General features: G+C 36.5%; 1 pseudogene; it reads left to right on the top strand.

Moving 5' to 3' along the window:
• Positions 1–1,529: 1,529 nt before the first annotated feature.
• Positions 1,530–21,115, top strand: LOC149165867 (zeaxanthin epoxidase, chloroplastic pseudogene; annotated as a pseudogene).
• The last annotated feature ends 5,708 nt before the right edge of the window (positions 21,116–26,823 follow it).

Below are 26,823 nucleotides of genomic sequence, written 5' to 3' on the forward strand. Positions count from 1 at the left end.
AGAGCTAAACAAGTTCAGACCTGTTATTATGGTGAGCTCGGATCTCAGATCATAATTGTCTAGATTTTCACATTAGCATGATCTCATATGACTTTCTGATTTGGGTTCCTAGTGATCTTAGTTTTTATAGTCCTATATGGCAGACTCATGAAGCAGATATACTCTAGCCAGGGGCAGCTATCTCCTGTAATACGACCTTATCACAGTGACTTAAAATCTGTAGCAGTTATATATCTCATACACCTGGGTTGTAAGTTGTCCAGCACCTTGCATAAAAGTGTTGTTGACAAGGTTGAGTCTCTAGAACAGTAAACCCTGCAGCTGTCGATATATGATTAAATGGCACCAATCTGAGAATTATGCGGGAATATTCGTGTTTTTATATTGTATTGCCAGAAGATAGATTTTGCTGCTTGTAAAGGTTTAAGCCGTTTGGTGCAGTTTTGAAGTCTCTTGTGGTTCATGGATAAACTGGAGGCTTTATTGGTTTCCACGAGGCCTGCAACTTTAGACCCACAAGCTTCTTCTGCCCAATTTCAATCAGAGGATAAATCCACTTTTCCAGGGCTGTGTTAAACCCATTATGTGTTGGATTCTTAGATGAATTCCAAGAGTGAAAAATTCATCTCTTCTAGGGTGCATGCTTTTGATCCAGGGGAGCAGAGCATAAGGCAGTTGTGCATAATGCCAAAAAAGGGCATGCTTTTCTTGTTGCCTCAACTGGATTGTAGACAAAATAAGCATGGAAATTATTTCTAGTATAACCAAACAAAACAGTAGTCTCCAAATTTATTCAAGGTACTAGGTGATTTGTGGGCTTATATAAGATCCATAAGATAAAATTAGGAGTGTTCGGAAATATTGAATTAAATAAAACCATCAACTGAAAGTCTTTCTCGATGGTGTTCAGTTTTTTTTTTGGCATCACTTCTCACAGTCCTCTCTCGGGACAGCCTCCAACTTTCTGGTGCCTTTTCTAGAGTCGGCAGATGAAATTTCTATGAGGGCCTCTAAGATCTTTGCTGGAACTTTAGCTTCTCTAAGATTGAGGCTGAAATGCGTGTTTCTGGATGTTCCCATGCCTGATTTTGATAACCCAAGTACACATGTCACTAATGCTTCCCTTTCACGCATGAATTCATCTATGTCGCCTATGTGGTTATGCTTCCAGTAAAACTTCGTTGTGGGTTTCTTATCCTGGTTATCAATGTTGGTTCTAGTGATGAAATTTGCAACTTAGTTATTACTTTTTGTCTAACAATGTCGTTTGGTCAGAGAAGCCTTTGTGGATCTATCCACTTTTTACCTTCGCTTCGTCTGTCACAGTGTGATTGCTTTTCCACTACATCAATGGGCTTCTTTTGTGATAGTGTTTGAGGCGATCCGAACCTGTGATCTGTATCTTTGGTTATATGTTCAAGAGTGAAAAACTTTCGTTTTAACTTAGTTCTGTTATAGCAGAAGAGAATTTACAAAAGAGACTAGGGATATCCAAATTGTTGACAGAAGAAGAAGAACGGGATACGACAATGCAGATAGTGGTGCTCAAGTCTAGACTTGCTGCCAATGCTGCATCCATGCCTGCTCTGTTAGAAAGGATGAAAGTATGCATAGAGAAGATAAACAAGCTTGATCAGTATAACGACAACATTGACTATGTTTTCACAAGGAAGCTGACTCATTACGGATGAATGCACTATTGATTGGTAATTATACTTTTCATTTTACAAAGATTGCCCCATATGTTACTGTTGTTCAATTCTACACTCTGAGGTACTGCTGATAATTGTAATATGAAGCCATAACAATGTGGTTATGCATGTCCAGATAGTACATGATCTAGTAATGATTGTGTCTAGGAAAATAAATTAGAGGACAAACGCCCTCAAAGTAAGCTTAACAGGTCGATTTACCAACTAGGCAAAGTAGAGCAATGGGTTATTATTATAAAATGATTGAATTCTGCTTATACCGGGTAATTGACATCGATTTTCGCATTGTGTAGCTGTTTAATGAAAGGCTGGCTAAATGGATATCAGAGAACAACACATTAGCAATAGTGAGATGGGAGAGCGTAAGCATCCATATATGGAGGAAATAAGAGGAATCTTTAGGACTGGTGGATGAGTCGGATTGGAATTTGCTAAAGATGTTAGATATTAGGTTAGAGCTCTAGAAAAACATCAATCAATCATGTCTTGATGGTAGAACAACCATGCTATATAACATAAACAATTGATAATATATGGTACTGAAGAGTCAATGTTCAATTATTTTCACATAATTTATCCCATCATTCCAAAATCAAAGATGAACCACTAAAGATAAAGATATATAAGGCGATCATCCCTAATGGCAACTTATGCTAATGTGGATATGTGAAAATCCATATATATATATATATATATATATATATGTATCCTAAATATAGTATTTCTTATTAATTCTTTATATCACATTTTTGAGATTATATTTGTATATTAAATTCTTCTTTCATATTTTTCTATAAATATCAACTAAATAAACCTAATAAATAATAATAATAATAATTAAATAAATAATAATAATAATTAAAAAAAAATAATATCTTCCTAAATAATATGCATAAAGGTTATTCATAATATGCATGAGGGTCATTCACAATAAATGTCATCATTATTAATTTATTCATTCAACATATTATTATATTTTTGTCTTTATATCATGGAGGAAATTTATCATGGACTTTTATGCTCCATTGGTATCAAAGATAGTTTGAGATATTGAACTTGTCATTTCTACCATACTTGTCACTATGATCACACAAAAATATTCTTTTCCATATTGTTAGTTGATTTTTATATACTATTTTCATTCGCTGTTATTTAAAAATGCATAGTTTAATTGTTTATATTTTGGTTTCTTTCATGAGGATCTAGTGATGCAATTTTTGGCAAGATTGTGATTTTTTGGTTACTTCAATGCATTTTTGAATGCATAAATGGATTTATCTATACATACTATAACTTGTAATTCCAACAAATTCCTATTGGATTTCAAGCAAAATTGATTGCAAAAGAGGAAAAATTTAGAAGAATTAGGCTTGACATTTAAAAAAAAATTATGTTGCCAAGTTCTCTATGTAATTGTCGTGCATTGGAATTGTTGTATCACTCTGCAACGCATACACCAACATCATTCCATGTTTGTACAATAGATGTGATTTCTATGTCATATAGTTGCCATATCATATTGTTGTCCATTCGTCACAACACATAGTTGCAACTCAACCTTGTGTTGCCATTTTTGTATCATTATATGAGCAATTTGAATATTTAGAAAAAAAAATGTTTATGCTTTGTTAAGAAAATTGAGGAACGACAAAACCATACAATTAAGTATGGAAGACCTCATTCACTCAACTACCGATAATTAAACTACAAAATTTAAAATTTCTTCTCCAAAGGCCAATTTAGAATGGACAAATTAGAGACATGCAAGTGGTAAATACTCAATACAATCATATCATTGATTGATTAGAATCATGATAAGTTGAAGAGAAAATCAAAGCCAAGAATCGTGAAAATTAGAGAAAAATAAAAGTGATCTAAAATCACTCATATTAGAGCTTTAAAAAAAAAAAAAAAAAAAAAATAGAACTCAAGAATCACAACAAACTAAAGAAATATATAATTGATTTAAAGAAACACATATAAAAACTTTCATCTAGTGTTAATTCTCTACATACAACAACTCCACAACCAAGTTCTTCAAATGCATCTATTGTGACTAGTTCAAAGTACTGATTGTAGTTCCTAACAAAATTGAAGATTTAGAACATGGTAAACAAAGGTGGATTACGTCATAGGTGAAATATCAACAATAATTAACACAATTATTATTGACCATTACAAATATTGAAGTCCAAGCTTAAGGTGGGTAGTTCCTCCTATGAAAAAGGCATAGGCATCCCCTATGAATTTGAGTTAATACAAAATTATTGCTATCTTAATTACATGATTGAAGGAATAAAACTAGAGAGATTTCTCCTAAATTAGTCAATTTTTCATTTGAAGGAAGGTGGGTGTTATTAATTGTTGCTTTAAATAGTTGTGATTTTGATTATGATGATTTTGTTGGAAAAGTTTATGAATGACGCTTCCTGTAACTATTAATAATGTATGTTTTGTACATTTATACAAAAAGTGGGTTGCAATGTTCCCCATATATAGTCCTTCAGTTATAACGGAATTCGTGTTATAGATACCTTGGGAAAATTTTAACCTGCCACCAGAAGGTTGGCAAGAGTTTCAGGAAGGGTTCCTAAGATTATGTGTCGCCGTTCCTCCTTTATGTTCTAAGGTCTTCGGGACGAAGTCCATTGTTAAGAGGGGGTGTATGTAGTGCCCACTCTAGTTTCCTGGCCCGGATACGACATTATCTTAGACACTCTATTCTTCGAGGACCTCAGATTGAAGATCTAGACCCATGACACTATTATTAGCGATTGAGATATTCATGGTTGTGATGTTTATGAATGCTATCTATGGATATTATGGTAGCATGAATGGTTATGTATCTCTATCAGTATTCTGATGATTGCAATATTAATAGTTAAGTGGTCTCTATTTGAAATTATGATGAGGGTAGTAAAGAATATGTATGCGCTCTACTAAAGGCATAATGAGGATAAATTTTATAGGTAGGTATATTTCTACGATGTTACGATGTTGATAGCTTAATTAATATGTATGTTTCCATTGATGATTATTGATGATAGCCATAAGGGATGTGTCCCCTATGTTACCTACTTCCTTTAGTTCAGACTTACAATGGACAATGATGAGAATGACCAGGAATTGTTAATGATGCTATTATGATAATTGACTAACATTGAGAAACCGTGTTACTGATGATTATTGAGTATGGCAGGGAACCATCAGAGGCACCCGCATATGACATGTCGATGACACCTGGTTTGATGAAAATTTATATTACTTTATCTGTGAAAGTCTAAGTCGATCTTGGAATCTGCCATATATGTTTAACTATATTCTGATGATATATTAATGGTTGCAGGCACAGATTAGTTGCTTGACCGAATGACTCACATATGGGTGATGGGGTTGTACAAGTGGATGGAACTACATGGGAGGGGTGGGACAGAGTCCCTGATCTCACCCACTAGCACTCCTGCCGTGACTTGGGCTGGAAGGGTTGAAACACCTTCGCCTTGAAGATCACGATACCATGAGGGCAGGTTCCAAAGTTGGTTCGCTCATGAGGACTTTACCGGGGGGCGCGCATCAAGGCGGATTCCTTGATCCCTGACACCATTAGTCTCACTATAGCAGGTAACATAAGAGATGACAGTGGTCTATGACGTTGCACTATACTTTCCCCTCGTAATCACTGGATGCTTGAAGGGCAAGTGGTGTGGCACCCTTGGAACTTCAGGGGAATTTCTTGAAGGGCACGACCAACTTGGCACCCTTGGCATCACAAATAAACTATTAGGTGTGGCACCCTTGGAACTTCTAGGGAAGTTCTTGAAGGGCACAACCAAGCTGGCACCCCTGACATCACAAATAAACTATTAGGTGTGGCACCCTTGGAACTTCTAGGGAAGTTCTTGAAGGGCACAACCAAACTGGCACCCTTGACATCACAAATAAGCTATTAAGTGTGGCACCCTTGGAACTTCTAGGGAAGTTCTTGAAGGGCACAACCAAACTTGGCATCCTTGGAATCATTAAAAATAAATAAATATAAATAAATATAAGCAAGGAATGAAAGCTAGATAAATTTACATCAAGGGTAAATGATGATTAGAAACCAATGTAATTAAATCAAAAATAAAACTTGGAATAAGGAGGATCATAGGAAGAATTAAAATAAAGTACCTTAAAAACTCTACCTGTCCCATTTTGGAAAATACTAGGAAGATTATGTGGTTTAATTAGGAAAAAGGGGAAAGACAAACATAATAGTAAGGATAAAGATTAATCCTAAACTAATTTAAACCTAATTAAAAAAAGGGGAAGGTGAATTAAAATGAGAATAATAAATTAAATTTAGAGAAATGTAGAGAAGCTCCATGTGTCAACAACCAACATAAGAATATCCATCTAGGAGATAACCTGAGTTAAATTAGGGAGTAGTTTGGGGATAAAATCTTGACTCATTAATTGACTTCAAGTAATGAACACAAATTAAGGAATAAAAGGGGGGAAAAAAGAGACAACTAGGAGAAGAAATAGGAATCTTGTTGAGGTGAGGAAAATATTAGTTTTAAATCAAAATTTAAGTAAATAATTTTGGGAGACCTTGATGTGAGAATGACACATGGGTGGGTGAATAATCAAGTTATTGAATTATAAAAAAATAATTAATTATGCATGACATGGCAAGTGTCACCTATGAGGACTCCTATAAAAGAAGGGGCAAGCCATGGGAAAAAGGACTTTTGGGAACCCTATTGTTGGATGGATGAGATGTTGTGAGAGCAGTGATTACGAAGCTATAGTGAGTTTGGTGAGGTAGAGGATTTAGATAGGGGACTCTTGAGCCAAGGTGTGCTCTCCTCTACCAGCTAGTGCTTGTCTCCATTGTACAACCTCATTGCAGCTCGGGGGTCTGCGGGGAAGAAGAGTACCCAAGGAGTAGGCTGGGAGGTTAACCGGTGAGTCTTCACATTCGGATCAAGTGCGTCATCATTCACTCGCAGAGGTGACCAGCTACCAGGGAATACCAGCAACAGCAGAGCAAGCGGAGTCTCGCCTTCTGGTGAATGGTACATATGTATTTCATTACTATTGATCTTAGTTAAAGGTATGAAAATGTTAGGGTATGTTTCCTGAAATGAGTGGCAGGAATGTGTGTGCTAAATAAATTTGAATTTCAATGCGTTTCCTTTCTGGTTGCCATTGCTGTTTAAAAAAAAAAAAAAAAAAACAAAATGTGTACATAGTCTGAACATGGTCCTTACAACCATAATAATTTTATTCAAGCAAGACATTTATACTAACATTAAACCTCACAATTTGACCTTGATGAAAAAAATGATGTTTATGTCTTCAACCCATATGACCCATAGTACTACACTAATCAAAGCCATACAGATTATGCTCAAAACACATTTTGAGTCAAATATACATGCCAAGTTTTGCATGAATGTGTATAACCAAATGTTTATAAAGGATTCGTGCACCAAACTTGAAAACATTATTTTTATCTCTATTTTTCAAAAAATTGCTCTAGAATTTTCAAAATGTATTATGAAAAAAAATGCATTAGTGATACTTTGGTGAAGTTTGAAGTTTGAACACACCATAAATATTTTTGAAAAGAATGTCATCAACTAGTGAGGAGAGCACTTCAGGCCACGTCTTTCCAAATATGTGACTATGTGGATACCAAAAGGGGGTATTCCTAGCTTATTAGGGTGCCTAAGTTTTCGAAGGAAAATATTGCATGCAACTTGATGGAATTTTTCCTAGGAAATATACACTTGAAATTATTTGTTGCTTTATTATTTGAAGTTAAAAAATGATGCCACATACACTTGTTTGGATCTACACTTCTTGAATCATCCTCTACCAGGCCCTCTTGGTTCTACTCCTACGGTAGGGGATATTATATAGTAACCATGCTAATTTTCCTCAATCAGTTATTGGTCCATGCTGGTTTTATTTCCTATAAGTTGGTTGCACAAGAGATTTGGGAGACTCTCTTCTTGATTCCAGTCTCCCAATTTGAGGAAAATTCAATCAAATCAAAATGGGAAAGACACATGATTTGACCTTTCAGTGTTATGAAAAGTCTTATTGTTCACCCTTTGAAGTCAAAAATGGCTTCATTGTTGTGACTTACGATGAACATGTTCAAGGAGAAAGGATTTGCATTAGTTGATTAAATTAATTTTTAATTGGTGTCAAGGTTTACTGAAATTTTGATTGTCTTGTTTTTCCCCTCTTTCCAAACAACATTTAGCCTCCTTCCATGTTCCCTTCTAGCCCTAGAGCCTTGTTGTAATCTAGGGGCTTGTACAGGATAACCAACAGTGAACCATTCAAGAAGTACGTGTACATAAGTAAATGCAAACACATAGATGAGAGAAGGAATTAATAATATATAGAGTGGGAGATCAACATATAATCACTTTATATTAATGTACCACAATTTTTTCAACGAAATTTGTCTTTCTCTATCACATCATGTCTATATATATCCTATACTTTTAGTTATTAGGTAGTTGTAATTATCTAACTACCTAAGTCAACTAACCTACTTACAAATCAACTTGGATGATTAAATTACTCTTCAACTAGATATTTGACACAATCTAACTATCAGGTCTAGTCAACCAAGTCGACTAGCCCTTATAACATCTTCCCCCAACTCAATTCCTTACTCTTCTCGAGCAAGTTAGAGATGTGGATTACAATTAGAATATTTTTATAAATAAATATGAAGATAGAAAGATATTTAGAGAGACTACGATATTTAGAATTTCATTTCTTTGATTTCTTCAGTTCTTGAGTGTTGACTATTATGCAGAAGTTGGTGTTGTTGCTGCTAATGTTGATGTCAAAAGTGGAAATTGACACCTTGGCCTTGTTGATGAGGTTGGATCATATTGAAATTTTATGTTGAGTATTGAAGTTTACCAATGGCTATCATGTTAATGTGTGGTCTGGTTGTAGCAACTCCTTCGTCAATAAAATAGTGGGTCGTCTTGTATTTCAATTGAGAAAAATTATCATTAGTTGTGAAGGAATTTTAGACAAAAATAGATAACTGCTTGCACACTCTTCCCTTCATCAAGATTATCTTCAAGTTCTTGATTATTTTTTAATGTTGAGTCTACCACTGAAAATATTGGTGTGACGCAGGGTTTCATATTGCATGTCCACTTCTCCAGGAATTTTTATTTTTTATCAACAACATGGGATGTGAATCACACGAGGAAGTCTCCCTAAATGTTAACATACTAATTATTCATTCATATCTTTTATATCATGTCCCTCGTGTTCATAATACACATTTTCAACACTTTTCCATCCACTGAAGTCTTGACTCAAGAGGTCAATTAAGTAATGTTTGGTGCAAGAATTACCCAACATTTGCACTTGTTGTTTGTTTTCTTAGCATATGTTGAAAAATCATGTCTCAAGTTCAGTCATATTGTTTTTGTAAAATTTGTGCTTCAACCATGGTATTATTAGTGTTTCGTCTTCATGCACATATCCTCTCATTCATAGAATATCCATACTCTTGAGGATTTGGATACAAAATCTAGGCCCTTGATACAGTGATTAGTCAACCATATGCAGACTTAAAATCTAGGTCACAAAATCATTCACAATTGCAAAATAATAATATGAACTCATATGCATCTTCTTTATGTATAGGATGAAGTGATGAAAATGTAATTATGCCACAGGGGCAGTCATCATTTCAAAGTGTTTTGGGAATTATGAGAGCTTCTAATAAATGAATGTGTGAAGTTGCCATATAAGAACCATTTTTCCACTAGTTAATAGGTCAGGTGATGGACTAGTAGAGTCAATTTATTCATTTTTTTCAATTTCCCCTAGTTGGACATTTACTTGGTTAGTATATCAATTTCACTAGATGATTTTAATTCTCTAGTTGAGTCATCATTAGCGTCGTTGTCGATCATATTTAACCGATCGAATTTCTTGGATTTGATCATGCATTTTATTTATTTATTTTACTTATTCCTTTTCCTTTTTGTTAAATTTCTACTGTAAGCCTTGGTTTTTTTATTACATTATGTATCTTCTTAGTTTTTCCCAAATTTCTTCTTATTTCTTTTCTCTGGCTTGTTCTTTTGACCTCCTCACTTCCTCTGTAGCAGCATGGGTTTCAAATGGTGGAGCATCTAGCAGTGGAACAGTGATTCTCACCCTCTTCTTCAGAAATTTTCCACCTAGAGGTTTCTCTAATGGAATTTCCTCAATCTTCTTCACAGGGGTTGCTCCTATTCTTCCTCTATAGGGAATCCTCTGTGAAATCTTTCAGACTACCCACTATCATTCTCCACTGGTGTTTTAGCACACACTCCTTTCTTAACATGGGATTCTTTGACCCTTGAATGGGTAGGAGAGGTTTCCATAGGGGTTTCTTCCTAAAGGCTTTGTGTAGGTGTTTCAGTTGGAGAAGGACTTCTTCTACTTGGTCATGCCTCTTTTGTTTCATCTCCTCCTTATTGATCTTCATGTTCACTTTCTTCCACTTCCTCCCAGACTGGTACTCTTGCACCAACCAACAACCTCATCCATGTTCCTCTGTGTTGCTCCAACTAATCTATTATAACTAACTTGATCAAACTGTGATTAGTCACACGGGTTTTTGGATGCTTGGCATGACGAACAACGTCAAATATATGTTATAGAGACTTTAAAAGATAATAAGGCATATTGACAAGTTGTTTGTTTCGTAAATGTGCCAACAGCTAAATGTGGTAGTTGAAGGCAACTCCAAAACGCCCTTCAAAAGTTATGAATTTATGGATGAAATAGGTCACTTCTTCCCAAGGATTTGGAAGAGAGGTCATATCCATACCTCTCCCTTTATACTGTATTTCTTCTCCCTCCTAAAAAATTGTGGCTTTAGTCGATGGAACTGCAACCTTTCTATTGAACCAACACCCTCCCTCCCGAGGTAGGGTTGTTACTCTCGCAACAACTTCTTCTATAATAGTAATTTTCAATCCTCCTACCATTGAACCCTACTCATTCAGGTTATGTGAAAATTCAAGGGAACTTCAATCATTAAACCCTCGCAATATGTCAAAATATGACATCCATCCTGCATTCTGAAATTTCATGTAGGCATTTGGATGATTTTTTAAATCCTCAGTTGAATATGTGCTCCAAGTGGACATTGGTGGCCACCTACCTATTCCTCTTGGACCCTCACCATTTTTTCTTTCAGTTTTATAGTTTCCTTAATTGTAGCACAGTTTACTATTTTTGGTAGTTTTTCGGGTCCTAAACTTCCAAAGCCTTTTTGAGACCCTAAATGACGTTTTTTTGGCAAAATTCCTTTAGAATTTTCTATGGCAATTGCGTTGGTGGTTGTAGTCCTCGGAGAGATCTTTCCAACGAGGTATAATACGTGTCAAACGGAGATAATATGACCGAGTTACGACCCCGAGAAGTTGGTTTCCCAGCTAACCCCAATGGGGCCCATAAACTCTTGGTGTTAATCTCCTCGGTTTAGGGTTTTGGTTGTTTAGGGTTTTCTCTTATTGTTCAATAATAAAGAAGCCCTTGAGCCTCATTGTAACTCAGTTCAGAGGCATGTAGCCGCCACATCTCTTCTTAGAGATAAGCTACCATCGCCCGAGCTATCTTATTTCCATTCTATTTGTAAGCATAGTTTAGTATTTTTCTATTAATGAAATGAAGTGTTTTTCTACTGCATCTATGTGTTTATGATTATATTTGTAAGTTGTAGAAATCATGTTTAAGTTTGGATCAGTGGTATCAGAGTGGTCTACTCTTTCTCTGTTTTTCTTTGCATGTCCCCAACGAGGTCAGGGTATAAGGAGTTAGGGCTCGATCTAGTTGAACCATTGTAGGATCAGCCTCGCAAAACCCAACGACCTCCCATGGCAGAAGAAAATAAAAACGAGGGGGTAGGAGATCCTTTCAAAATGTTACTCGAGGAAGCCCTTGAGCGATAGAGGGACACGATGATGGATAACTTTGCCCAGATCCTTTGACGGCTACCCACATGCGATGCATCTTCATCCAGCAGCCACTTTGGAGGCACTACTCCTTTTAAGGTAGAATTTAACTTCGCTATTCCCATATTTGAAGGCCTGATAGATGCAGACATCGTAGATAAATGGTTAAATCTATTGGAAAGATATTTTTCAGTTCATGACTTTTCCAATCGGGAAAATATTACATTTGAACTTCTCAAAGCCGCCCCACCCATCAAGGATTGGTGGGAAACCTACTGTGAATAAAAGGATAAGAGTGAACCCTCGTTGTTTGTAGTCGTGCCCACTTGGAATTCTTTCCGAGGCACCATCAAGGAACAGTATTACTTTGTCGGGAGCTATGAAGATAAATACATAAAGTGGACCACACTGCGGCAAGGAAGGGACCAAGATGTGTCAGAGTTCACAAATACTTTCCATACCCTTTGGGTATCAAGGATATTGAATGGAATTTGGTGCTCAAGTACTATGGTTGCCTACACAAGTACATCCAAGATGAGATGGAGTTCCTAGACATATCCTCGCTCAGCACGGCGTATTGGTACGCTGTAAAGATTGAGCAGAAGTTTAAAAAGAAGAAGGACTTTGGATCTGTGAATCCAAAGCAAGCAAAATGCGCCCCTAAACCACAAAAAAAAGGACCAAGCCAAGGCGAGGCCACCCAGCACAACCTGCTGAAGTCGCAAGCAAATAACAACACCATGAAGACGAAGGACACAGGAAAATGGTGAGTTGCATAAGAGCTCCGCTCACAATACAAGTGAGTGTCCGGCCAAGCAGTTACTGGTGGTCGAGTTGAAGGCTTTTGAATCAGACACAGGTTCTAACTTTGAATCAAAACCCACTAAGGGAACTGGAAAAGGGAAGCAGATCATTGATGTGGAGCGTGGTGCCACCATGGCCACCACAAAGATCCTGAAGATTGAGCTTGGAGATCTAGAGGAGGGAAAACGCCTCTTCCACTCACAGATGTGGGTGAAAGGTTCTCCGCTGCAGTTCATTGTCGACAGCAGGAGTCAACAAATCCTCATTTCAGCAAAGGTCGTGAAGCGGTTGGGCCTAAAGACTACAACACATCCACAGTCGTACACCATCGGGTGGCTTCACCAAGGACGAGATCTTCGCGTTAGCCAGCAGTGTCACCTTCCCTACAACATCAAGCCCTTCACGGATGAGGTATTGTGTGATGTTGCTCCTGTTGAAGTTTCTGATGTATTGTTAGGACAACCATACTTGTGGAAGCGACATTATGTATATGAGTCTAGACCTTGTTCTGTGATTATTACTTTGGCTAATAAGTTGTACAAGATACCGGAGGTAACCCTGCCTATCGCCATCTCTTTGATCACTACAAAGCAGTGTAGTAAGATCATTTCCCAGACCAGGAAATATGTTTTTTTATGATTCTCCCCCAAGGCAAGAAGAATATTGTGGCCACGGCTTCCAGGTAGGGCTCCTCTGCACAACAATAGTAGATGGACAAGGTCATGAAGGAGTACAAGAATATTTTTGCCTTGCCCACAGGGGTACCTCTGCACTATCAAGTCAAGCACTCCATCGATCTGACCCTGGGCGCGCAGCTACCCAATGGACTGATCTATCGACGCTCTGTTCTGGAGAACGATGAGATCAAGAGACAGATTCAGGAACTATTGTAGAAAGGGCACATCAGGCCAAGCTCAACACCCTATGGGAGCCTGATTGTATTGGTACAAAAGAAGGATGGAACCTGGAGGCTTTGTATTGAATATCGGACACTGAACAAGATCACTGCCTGGAATAGGTACCCAATCTCGCGAATTGATGACCTTCTGGACCAACTCAAGGGGGGGATATTTTAGCAAGATTGACTTGAAGTCAGGTTATCACCAGGTGCCTATTAAACCCTCTGATGTGTGGAATACTTCCTTCAAATCCAAGGAGGGCCTTTTCGAATGGTTGGTCATGTCGTTCGGATTGACGAACGCCCCTGCAACCTTCATGAGACTGATGGACGACATCTTACAACCCTTCACCAATGCATTCGTGGTGGTGTATTTAGATGACATCTTGATCTTCAACCAGAGTTGGGAAGAGCACCTCCACCATATTCGACAGGTCCTTCAAACCCTTCGACAACACAAGTTGTGTGCTAACTTGGAGAAATGCACCTTTGACCTGACCCATGTTCAATATCTGGGGTACATCATTGATGAGCAGGGTGTACATGTGGACCCATCCAAGATACAGGTCATTCGGGATTGGCTAGCCCCAACCACTCTAACAGAGCTCCGCAGATTTTTGGGTCTTGCCAATTTCTACCATAGTTTCGTGTTGGGGTTCTCTCATATCACTTGGCCTTTAATTCATGTCACCAAGGGCGGAGTGAAAGAAAATTTCTTTTGGTTGGAAACCCAATAGCAAGCATTCTTCGAGTTAAAGAATTGGCTTTGTTCTACACGAGTGCTCACATTACCAGACTTGCAACAACCATTTGAGATTGAGACAAATGCCTCCGACTATGCTATTGGTGCAGTTCTTACTTAGCATGGGCATCCAGTGGCTTACCACAGTGAGACACTTTCAGACACAGTCCAAAATTACCCCACTTACGACAAAGAAATGTATTCCATTGTGTAGGCCTGCCGTCAATGGAAGCATTACATTCTAGGGAAGGAAACGATCATCCACACAGAACACCGGCCTCTATAGTTCATATAGACACAAGGGAAGTTGCAGAACGATCACCATCAGAAATGGTCCACCTATCTACAATAGTTCCATTTGAACATTAAGTATAAGAAGGGTAGTGCCAATAATGTCGTTGATTGCCTCAGTCGACCACCAGTCATGGCGCTAATCACTGTGCTCGACTCCTGTGGGCACGAGACATTGGGGTGGCCGCATCTTTACAAGAGTGATCCAAAATTTGGCAGCATATACCAGAGACTCCTCAAAGGGAAGAAAGTTCCAAATTTTTACCTTCAGGATGCACTGTTATGCCACTTGGGACACATCTGTGTTCCTTCAAGTGAGTGTGCCAAGATGATTTGGGAGGTGCACTACAGTTGGGTCGCTAGACATTTCGGAGTAGAGAAAACAGTGGTGGTATTGCATAAGTATTTTTATTGGTCGAAACTTCGTTAGGATGTTGGGAAGTACATTAGATCCTGCACTGCTTGCGTCATTGCCAAACCAACCATCAAGAAGCAAGGTCTGTATACTCCTCTACCTACTCCTAGCCGACCTTGGGAATCTGTCTCCATGGATTATATGTCAAGCCTTCCAACTACTAAGCACGGAAACAATTGAGTTTTCGTGTTCATTGACAGATTCTCTAAGATGACCATCATGGCAACCTGCAAGAAGAGTATCACAGCATAGGCCACTGCTAAGCTCTTCTTTGAGCAAGTGTGGGTACACTTTGGGATCCCACAGTCCATTATCTCAGATCAGGACAATAGATTCCTGAGTGCATTTTGGTCAAGTCTCTGGTCGATGCTAGATACAAAACTTACTAAGTGCATGACTCTCCATCCCCAAACAGATGACCAAACGGAGGTTGTCAACTGGATGATCGTACACATTCTGCGCATGTACAACTCAAAACATCCACGCACATGGGATGAAAGTATCCCCTATGTCCAACACAGCTACAACAAAGCTCTCCACAACTCAACAGGCCACAACCCCTTTTAGGTAGGGCTGGGATTTCATCCATTATGCCCCATTGATGTGGCCATACCATTTGCAGCCACTCAAGTATATTCGGCTTACGTGCAATCTAAAGATGAAAGGGCTAACAACTTCATTGAGCGCATTCAACACATCTGCCAACAGGTCCAAGATATATTGGATAAAGTTAATGCTAAGCACAAGCAACCCCATGATCAACATCGAGTGTCGCACAAGTTCCAGGTGGGCGACAAAGTTTGGCTACATTTGCAGGAGCACCATGTTGGACCCCACCGCAAGCTTTTCCCACTCCGATATGGGCCATACACCATCACCAAGGTCGTATGTGACAATGCCTTTGAGCTTAGCGTCCCACCGTTCCTTGGTCTGCACCCAGTGTTCAATGTAGATTGCCTTTGGCCATACTTTCCACCATTGTTGGACACATTTGACATTGCAGAATAGCTCACACCAACAGAGCTCAACCTGGACTGCATGGAACAAGACACAACTGATCAAATCATGGACACATAGATCAATAACACTTGGCAACAGATGATATAGCTATATCGAGTTTTCAAACCATACCAACTCCTTCACCAAGGCAAATGGCTCACCAGGGACCAAGTTCAGCAGAAGTTTCCTCATCTTATGGAGGAACTCAACGCAATGGGGACCATTTCTTTCTAAGGGGCAAGGACTAATCCAGGTGGATATTGGTGGCCACCCACCTATTTCACTTGGACCCTCACCATTGTTTCTTTCAGTTTTTCAGTTTCCTTAATTGTAGCACAATTTATTATTTTTGGCAGTTTTTCGAGTCCTGAACTTCCAGAGCTGTTTTGAGGCCCTAAACGACATTTTTTTGGATAAATTCTTTAGTGATTGTGAAGGAAATCGTGTTGTTAGTTGTATTCCTCAGAGATATCTTTCCAATAAGGTATCATATGCGTGAAATGAAGATAATATGACCAAGTTACGACCCCGGGAAGTTGGCTACCCAACTAACCCCAACGGGGCCCATAAACTCTTGGTGTTGCATCTCCTCGGGTTAGGATTTTGGTTGTTTAGGGTTTTCTCTTATTGTTCAATAATAAAAAGGCCATTGAGCCTCATTGTAACTTAGTTCAGAGGCATGTAGCCGCCACATCTCTTCTCAGAGATAAGCTACCATCGCCCGAGCTATCTTATTTCCATTCTGTTTGTAAGCATATTTCAGTATTTTTCTATTAATGAAATGAAGTGTTTTTCTGCTGCATCTTTGTGTTTATGATTATATTTGTAAGTTGTAGCATTCATGTTTAAGTTCAGATCAATATGTTTGTGTCTAACTGTTGTTCCACCCATAGCTCAAAGATATCGTTGTATACATGGCACTTACCATTTCATAAGATTGTTGTAGGTTCACATGTAGATGCTCGTCGAGAGAGAAATGACAAGTTCATTGGAATTGGTAATGTTAACTATGGAAAGTTTTGATTTGGGTAGAGTTTTGGTCATTTCATGCCATAATTAGAGGGAAATTTGAATGAGTCGGAGGGGATTATCAATAGTTATATAAATTTTTATCGAGAAATGGCAGTGGAATAAATAAATGCAAGTTTAATATTATTAATATGTTGAATCGAGAGATGATGATCTACTGTACCGTAATTAGTATGATTCACCCCCCCAAATTTAATATGATGGTCATACTCGGCCTTTATAATAGAAAAATCATGTCACCCTCAATGTCAACAATGTGATTAAATGATTAGAGGTTGTACCTATGATATACTTACTAGTAATGTTGACGTGGTGACTATGAGAGTGGCGTTGACTCATTTGAATATGTGTGGCAAAAGACTCACAGCAAACTCTCCTCTAGTGAAGTATGACGTGGATATATTGGTACAATTAAGTCGAGTGTCAACAAGAATTAGATGTATCAGCATAAACCATGAACGACAAACATGATCCAAGAATTTTAGGTACAATTGGTACGTCTTCAGTAACAACTTGTGATAATTAGTAGGTACAAACACATATGAACTGAAGTAGGAACATATTGTGATGATTAGTGTGTACATATATTTTGTAGCATCAACAAATTGCAATGATCAACAACTATAGGTAGATCTAGTATTTAGCAACGAAAAAACTTGTAGTGGTTGCGAGGTGCATTGATCCATATCAAAAGCAATATTCCTTGCTCTATATCAGCAAAATTTAGCAATAGCAAACCAGTTACAGGTGAAACAGAAAAAAGATCATAGAACTATAACTGCAAAAGTAAGAATGTGTTGATCGCCATCAAGCTGGTTTTTAGTCACCACATTTTGTCTAATTATGCACCAAAAGAGGTTTTCATCATTGGATATATATATATATATATATATATATATATATATATATATATATATATATATATATACATATACATATACATATACATATACATATTATTCTTTATTTTAGGCAAAAACAAATCAAATAGTTAGCGGTGCAAAAAAGTCTTCCTTTGCCCCAACAACTTCAAGGTCTGAATACGAGAAAATGTTAATGAATGAATCCTCAAAACTTGGTTTTTAATATTGTTGTAGTCGCTACAACAGCACCCAAAACTTTTGGGCATATCCAAAATTTCAGGTTCCCCCTTTGCTTTCCCTAGGTCATAAGTGTTATCATAATGTTTGAATTGATCAATCTCCCCATGGCTCGATTGTTATCAAACCCTCTTAGTTCGCCCACTCATTGGTGACAAATATGAATTTTCCTCCTAGTATATTGGTCTTATGAATGCATTAGTTTTATAGGGGATTTGTTGCTTTAACAATACCTTAAGAGTCTTATGCATCCTTAGGCCTTTATTTTATGTGCATCTTTTGACTTCAATTTTCTTAAGCATTTCCTAAAGTTTACAAAAATATTATTATGTTGATGCACCACATTCTATTCCACTGATGTGTTAGTCATCAAGCCAATCTATGTGCCCGAAGGATAAGGCCTTATCAATGATTTGAGATCAGTTTTTCAAATTCCACTACAAATTGTTTCGTAAAGGAACCCTTTGAGGCCTCCTTATTATGTTGAATGTCTTTAAAATGTTTTTATTTAATGTGAGTCGATTAACTAACTCATTACGCATCCAAGGTATCAACATTAGAAAGGAAAATATTATTTTGTTAGTGTTATTTGACTAATTTGGATGTTGTTATGCAGGGTTGCAAGTGACTGTATTGAGGCATATAATGATGCATATCTTATCGCGCAAAAGAGCATGTACTAGCATGCTAAATTGTCGAGGCTTGGGTGGCATATGTTATATAGGATCCTAAACGCATCATGGAAAGGATATATATACCCCTAGCATGTTGGAAGGGATCTAACCCTGGCATGACCAAAGAACAGGATAATGAATAAAGGGAATGTGTGGCGTGTCTCACAAGGGTGCCAAAACAAGACCCATATGCTAACCACACAAACACATGTGATATAAACTAAGCAATGGAGTCATGTATGACCTAAAAAATCCATACAATGAGATTGTAAAGGCAACAGTGTTTGCATATGGAAAAAGGGTCATTGCTCAAATTTATTAAAATTCTAAGAGACCATCCCCATGTAGCATCTAAAGGCCATGCATTGTGCCAATGCATGCCACCAAACTCTTATTCCTTTGCTTTGGGGTTTGGAAAAAACCATTAAAAATGGTGATAGGTTGTATTGGTTGGGTATCGATGCGCTGGAACAAATGGTATATGTCACACTCTTGAATGAACTTATCAAGATGGGAGATGTCAATGAAAATATGAGTGCCAATTTGATCACTTGGCTAGAATATATTCGTGGAGTCAAATCTCAAACTAACACATATATCTTTGTCACAATTCCAAGTGAGTGTGTTAAGTGTACCAAATGGTGACTAATGGATAGTTGAGGAGGCTAATTGATTATTTTAGTGCCTATCATTTGGCTAATGAACCACTGTTGCCTTAACATGTATCCATAACCAGAAACGGCTTGAGAAAATGTGTACAAGAAGGCAACAATATTTGTTGAATTTGCATTGCCATGGAGTACTCTCGATTCTAATGACAATCCTACACATATGTTAATAGAGGAGGTCAAAGAATGTAAGAGGGCATGACAATACTGACTAGTTCTGTGACTTGTGATAATATTGTAGGATGTGACCTGCACTAAAACTTCACATTGCGACTTGGTCCAAAGTTGCAAGTCACATTATCAATCCCTACATGGTGAATAGGCATTGTGATATGCTTTAAGCCATCAATCACGCTTTCATTCCATAGCAATGCAACAAAAAATGTGACCCAATAACCCAACGATCTCACTTGCCCTTTGAAATGTGACTAGGCCATCTTATTAGCAATAAAGGTCCCAAAATCGCAATTGTGTGCCTTAGAGATGCAATCATTAAGTGTGACCTATACTACATTGTGATTATGCGAACTTCGCAAATTGTAGTTCATGAATGCGACTTCCACAATCACGATTCCTTTTTGTGATCTCACAGGTCACAATTCCTTTCTTCCATCCCATAGGTCATAGGTCCTTTCTACAACCTCAACGTTGTATGGAAGGCAACACACTTAAAATCATCATTAAGGTGAAATTAGAAGATACATTAAATTTGGCACATTTACGCCATCAGTGGAAATAGGGTTTCCAGTTACACCAGCTATCAGTTGCATGACTTTGCAAAAGATATTAGTGCATGACATTAGACTAGAGATCATTGAAAATAGTAGCAATGTTGTGGACTTTAATGATGAAGGCCAAAAGGTAGCTATTATGCTTGAGGATGGTAACCAATGTGAGGGTGATATTTTGGTTGGTGCAGATGGAATATGGTCCAAGGTGTGTCCAAAATTATTTCGGGCCAAAAGGAGCTATTTACTCACAATATATATGTTATTATAGCATTGTAGACTGTGTGCCTCCAGAGATTAACATAGTGGTGTTTCGAGTATTTCTAAGTTACAAGTAATACTTCGTTTCTTTTTATGTTGGAAGTGGAAAGACATAGTGGTACGCATTTCATTATGAACTTGTTCGGAGCGTTGATCCCCCCAATGATAAAAAAGAGGTTGTTGAATATATTTGAGGGCTAGTGTGTGGAAGTGGCAGATTTACTCTTAGCAACCCCAAAGGAAATAATGTTACGTCGAGACATTTATGAGAGGGAACCACTTTTGACTTGGAGCAAAGGGCATGTTACGCTACTTGGTGATTATGTTCATGTTATGCAAACTAATATGGGTCAAGGTGGTTGTACGGAAATTGAGGATAGCTATCAACTTTCCCAAGAACTTCAGAAGGCTTGCAAAGCAAGCTTTGATGCAGGAAAATTTATTGCCATTACTTCCAAACTAAAAAGATACGAGAAAGAAAGGAGATCGTGTACAAGGGAAATACGTGCAATGAAACAAATGGAAACAATAATGGCATCTTCTTACAAGCCTTTCTTGGGTGTTGGACTTGGACCACTATTTTTTTGGCAAAGTCACAAATACCACATCAAACTAGAAGTGGAGGAAAATTTGGTTTCCTCCAAATATTGATATGTCAAGCTAGGTATTAGGAGGAAATAGCTCAAATCTAGAAGGGTGGATACCAAGTTGAAAATTGTTTGATAAAGAAAATGACCAAATGAAACAATGGTTGGTAGATGACAATTCAATGGAACATGTTATTGATGTAGTAGCACCAGTTGCCTAGTCATATATGTAGTGATTGTAAAGCTATTCTATTGAGAAAAGAGGACAACAGGCCTTCAAAATGTGACTATATGACCTCCACAAATCATAGTTTCCACTCGCAACCCCTCAAGTCACATTTTTTGTCTGCAACCTTCCACAGGTCACAATTTCAAGATGCGACCTCCCTTCCATCCATCACAGGTGATAAATACATTACTTGATCCCAAGTTGTGAGTTACTCAAATCGCACATACAACGACCAGTTGTAACAGAGTTTGAAATTGTGACATTCTCTGGAGTTTAACTTGTGACCAAATCTGAATATTGTGACCTACACTATGGAGAAGTTTGTGACTACAAGATCTTTACCTTTCCACAATCACTAGTCACACCCGAATCTTCTTTGACTTGCGACTTCAACAAGCAATGTTGGAAAGGCTAATAACAAAGCCAATTTTCCACTAGGAAATTCCAATCACAAATTGAAGCATGCATTAGAAGAAATTAATAACTTGATCGTGAGAGGTATCAATTAGTTGATCTGACCCTTGGGAATGTTTTTTTTGTGACTGCATATATAGGGTGGTCTTTTACTTCACATTCCTAAGAAGCTCCATGTCATTGGTAAACATGAGAGAAATGTTAATACTACCCTAGCAGAGTCAGGAGTAACACTTAGCAACACTGCATTTAAAATTAATTGGTCCCATGGGCATGCTTGTGCAACATGTTCCTTTTGTTAAAGGTGTTGCAACTAAGAAAATAAAACATGTATACATTGGTTCCCCAGTTCCAAGATCAGTTTAATTGGAAGATAGTCCAATAGTTAGTAGGTAGAGTGTCTAAAAGATAGTCATTCGACAACAAAATGGTCATAATTTTTGGAGAAATTATTGCAAGGGTGAGTGATTTTGACTAGCAATATCATTGGGCAGTCTAACTATCTTAAAGGTTGCTCGAGGTTTGATCAAGACATCAAAGGATCTCTCAAAATTCACATCGTCCTTGCGTAATTAAAAGACCATGAAAGAATCCAAATGAACACACAGTTCACCCGTGGATATATTGAAAATTTTACTTTGTTCATTTATCAATTCGGCTTCAACCCAAGGCCTAAATAATTAGCCGAATTCAAGGATTGTACCTCTGGTTAGAAGATAAATACCTTCTTTTATAATGATCCCACATGAACCACTTACATTAATGATATTATAGTGCAAAAGAGGATTGTATAGGGTCCAAATTAGTTTCTTTCTCTTGATCAATTTGTTGTGTTTCTAATATTATTCTTTATCTGCAAATGTGTTTGACCAATGTGGTTTGCACGCAAGTAAATAAGAGGAAATAAGAATGGAGGATGGAATCGAGTTGAAGGCTATGCAACTAGGGTTTCGACAAACAAGCGAACTGGATCTAGTTAGCAATATCAAAGGCACGAAATCAAAATTTGGTTTGATACAAATAAGGCACAGTAACTAACAAAGAAAGTGAACAACACAACCTTGTCTCGTGACCTTATTGGAAATGGGAACTCAAGGGTTTCCAAAGAATAGTCATTAGACATGAGAGAATAGTGAGGAAGTTCAAGAGTCATGAGGGTAGATGAAAGGTCACAAGAGAAGGTGAAAGGTCACCCTCCTCACCTCTATAAATATACCTCATGCCTCATTTGTAAGGGACTTTTAGCACTTGAGCTAGGAATAAAACTAGATAGTTTATCTGTGTTTGAAGAGGTAGAGGCAATCAACTCTTGGAAGCTAGTAGGGTGATTTGTAGTGAGGTTATGGTTTTGCATTGGATAATGGTATGAGTAGCCCATGTTCCATTGTTGGGATGATAGATTGCAAGACATGTACTTGTATTTACAGCAGTATTAATAAGAAGTTATTTTCTTTCAGTATGGATTCTTGTGCATCTTTATAATGGTTGTACTGGCTTTCTTGTATTTCCATCATGTTTGTATGTGTACTTTCATGTCGTAATATGTTAATGAACTCATTCTTAGCTTATGACTTTCATGTTTGCTTTGAATCTATGCTTACTTATTCCACAACATTCTAGTGAGATATTGCAAACTGATTTGCAATTAACTTCTGGCATGTTCCCTTTCATGTATGTCTAAGATGGTTTTAGTTCATTGATCCTTCTCATGGCATGCCTCTTATTCTTGTTGTTGTTACTTTCCTATATCTCGTTCTATATTTTTTCAATCTTGGGTTGACCTTGTTCTGATTATCTGATCATTTCATTCTTTCCCTCATCCTGACACCTCCTCATTTGACATCCAAGAGCGAAACCAACATGATGGTTGTTAGACCTACATACTGGATGGGGCTCCTATCCCAAATGGTGTGAGTTCTAATTGGGACTTCACACTTGGGAGACCCCCTAGCTATTGGCAGTACATTCCAGCTCGTCAACAAGTACAATGAAGATGATGTCCATTAGCAAGCAGAGATGTTTGTGACTTGTCAATGGTTGTCAATCTTATAGTTCCAATGTCTAAAATTTCATCCACTTTGTAGGGACCTAACCACCTCGTACAAAGCTTCCAGTGAAATCCTTAAATCATAAATCATACAACAAAACCCAATTGCCTTTTTCAAAACACCTTTTTCTTAATAAATTTGTCGTGCCACTTGGCATGTTGTTATTGAACAATATCAGAATGTTGCATAGTAGCCAAGCACATTTCTCCTAATTCATTCATTTATTCCAATCGGTGTTGTTGTGGTATCATTACATCCAAATTTACCTCCAAAGAAGTTCTGAGAGTATTTATTTCAAATTTATTGGGAAAGAAAGGATTATTATCATACACAAATTCATAGGGAGAAAAACTTGTGGTATTCCGCCAAGTGGTCCTATAAGCCCATAACACCCCCGAAAGTATTTTAGCCCAATCTCAATGGTAGCTCACCACGGTCTTTCTAAGAATTGTCTCGAGCACTTTATTAGTACTCTCCACTCACCCATTAGCTTGTGTATGGTAAGGATAAATAACTCGGTGATGAATCTTGTATTTCTTTACAAGGTTATGTATCAGCTAGGAAGTAAATTGTGCTCCTCTATTTGCAATTATCTCCTTAGGCACACCATACTGAAGAAATATTTCCTCAAATAGAAAATATGAATCAGCTCGTTCGGTGACTTTGGTCAATGCTTTAGCTTCAACCCATTTGGTGACATAATCTATGTAGACCAAAATGTATGACTTCTACTAAGATGGTAGATTAATTGATCCAAAAAAATCTAAAGCCCATATTTCAAAAGGTTCTACCACCAATTGAGGTTGTAATGGAATTTCATTTGACCATATGGGTTGGCCCATCCTATAGTAGCTATCACATCCCTATACATACTTCCTTGCATCTTGGAATATAGTTGGCCAAAAATATCCTATCTGAAGCACTTTATGGCATGTCCTTCTATCTGCAAAGTGGCCTCCATAAGGCTCATCATGGAAAGCCTTCAAAATTCCATGGATGTCATCCTCTCTCACACACCTTTTGATTTGATGATTTGGACCAGTGTGAAAGAGGTATCAAACATCCTCATAATCTGAACAGAGACAATGGTATGGAGATTAGCGGGAGCTGGCTTCCCTTGATCAGAGAAATCAAGATCGCCAACACGTCCCAGGTATAGCATTTAGTAGGTAAGATATCCCTCTCCTATTCTAAAAATTAAAAGTTAGTAACCGTATTTTAATAATAATAATAACAATAATAATAATTAACATTTAAATACAATAATTACAGTAATATCTAATTCCATTATCATTAACTATTAAAAAAAAAATTATTCTTTACTTAAAAATAAATAATAATAATAATAATAAATAAATATATATATATATATATATATAAATAATAAATAAATCATAATAAATGAATAAATAAATCATAATAAAAGGTACTATTTTAATTATTAATTATGATGTCGTAATATTAATTAATATTAATTATCAAGTATTAATATTATCTACTATTTATTAATATTAAGTGATTATTAATTAAGTATTATTAATATTTATTAACATTATTAATTAAGTATTATTAATATTTTTAACACTATTAATATCTATTAACATTATTAATATTGATTTATTAACATTATTAACATTTATTAATATTAATTAGTTTAATATATTAATTAATTTATATAGCAATTAACTAATATATTAATTATTATTAATATTAATTACTGTTAATTAATTATTAAATGATTATTATTTTTTTCACTTTCTGGTTCACAGATACCCGGGTCAATGGGTAGCCGCTACATCCAGGGTTGTTCAACACTGCGTGGACGCACCCGAAGGCATCAACACCCCTCGGCCTATTTACTGACCTAACCCCAAGAGCTTTCGGGATTCGACCCTGTGACCTCCCATTGGCAAGGCACTTGATTTGACCGATTGAGCTAACTCTTGGGGCTATTATTAAATGATTATTAATTAAGTATTATTAATATTTATTAACATTATTAATTAAGTATTATTAATATTTTAGCCCTATTAATATCTATTAACATTATTAACATTGATTTATTAACATTATTAACATTTATTAATATTAATTAGTTTAATATATTAATTAATTTATATAGCAATTAATTAATATATTAATTATTATTAATATTAATATAATTTTAAATAAAAATTTAAATAATTTTAAATATTAATACAATATACTTATTTCTCTATTCTTTAAATACTAATATATATTAAAAATAAATAAACATTTCTCATACAAAATAAATAAATAAATAATTATTATTATATTAACATATATTAAATATTTAATTATTATTACCATTAAGGTTATGAATTTTAATAATATATTAATTCATCAGTAAAAATTAATATATAAAACTCAACAGTAAAAATAAAAATAATTTATTCAAAAAATAAATAAATAAATAATAAAATTAATTAATAAATTAATTAATTAATAAAAATAAATATTCAAGCCGACATTCTGCTGATCCTTAAATTTATTATCCTCATTATTATTTATTTCCTTCTAATCAGCTCTTCTTTTATCATCATTCATAAGTCCTGATGATGGATCCCAGTTGGGATTTGAAACGTTGACATAAAAATGGTTCATACTGTGGATTCTTCGGTAACTAAGTCAAAAGGTATCCATCTAACCAAAATTATCGGGCACTTTTTTTAATGATCTTTCACTTTTCCCTTGGAGAAAGATGGTACAAAAGTTTTCCTAGATCAAAGTAATTAGCAATATCTACATAACAAGGTGGGTAAGTAGAAACTGCAAAGAGATATTCATCTAGGAAAGAATCTTCTACAGCAAAATCATCACTGTTGTTAGGCAATCTAGAAAGAAAAACAACAAAAATGTTTTCCCTTCTAGGCCTATCTATAATCGTGATGTCAAACTCTTGCAGTAACAACAACCATCTAGTGATCCCAACATTAGTGATTGACTTGTTATTTAAACACCTAATAGAAAAATGATTAGTATTCACAAAATTTTGGTAACTAGTAATATAGTGCCAAAACTTGTTAATAACATAAATAATAGCAAGAAATTTCTTTTTGGTTACTGTATAATTTAATTTTGCATCGGTCAAATTCTTGTTGATATAATAGATGGCATAAGGTTTATTATCTTCATGTTATCCTAACAAAACTCCAATTGTTGTATCATAAGCGTCTGTCAAAATGTGAAACAACAAAGTCCAGTTGGGTCCTCTCAA

This window comes from Pinus tabuliformis, chromosome 5_1 (assembly GCF_031772625.1).
Source record: "Pinus tabuliformis cultivar Carrire ecotype Pingquan chromosome 5_1, CPIR1, whole genome shotgun sequence".
Taxonomy (NCBI): Eukaryota; Viridiplantae; Streptophyta; class Pinopsida; order Pinales; family Pinaceae; genus Pinus; species Pinus tabuliformis.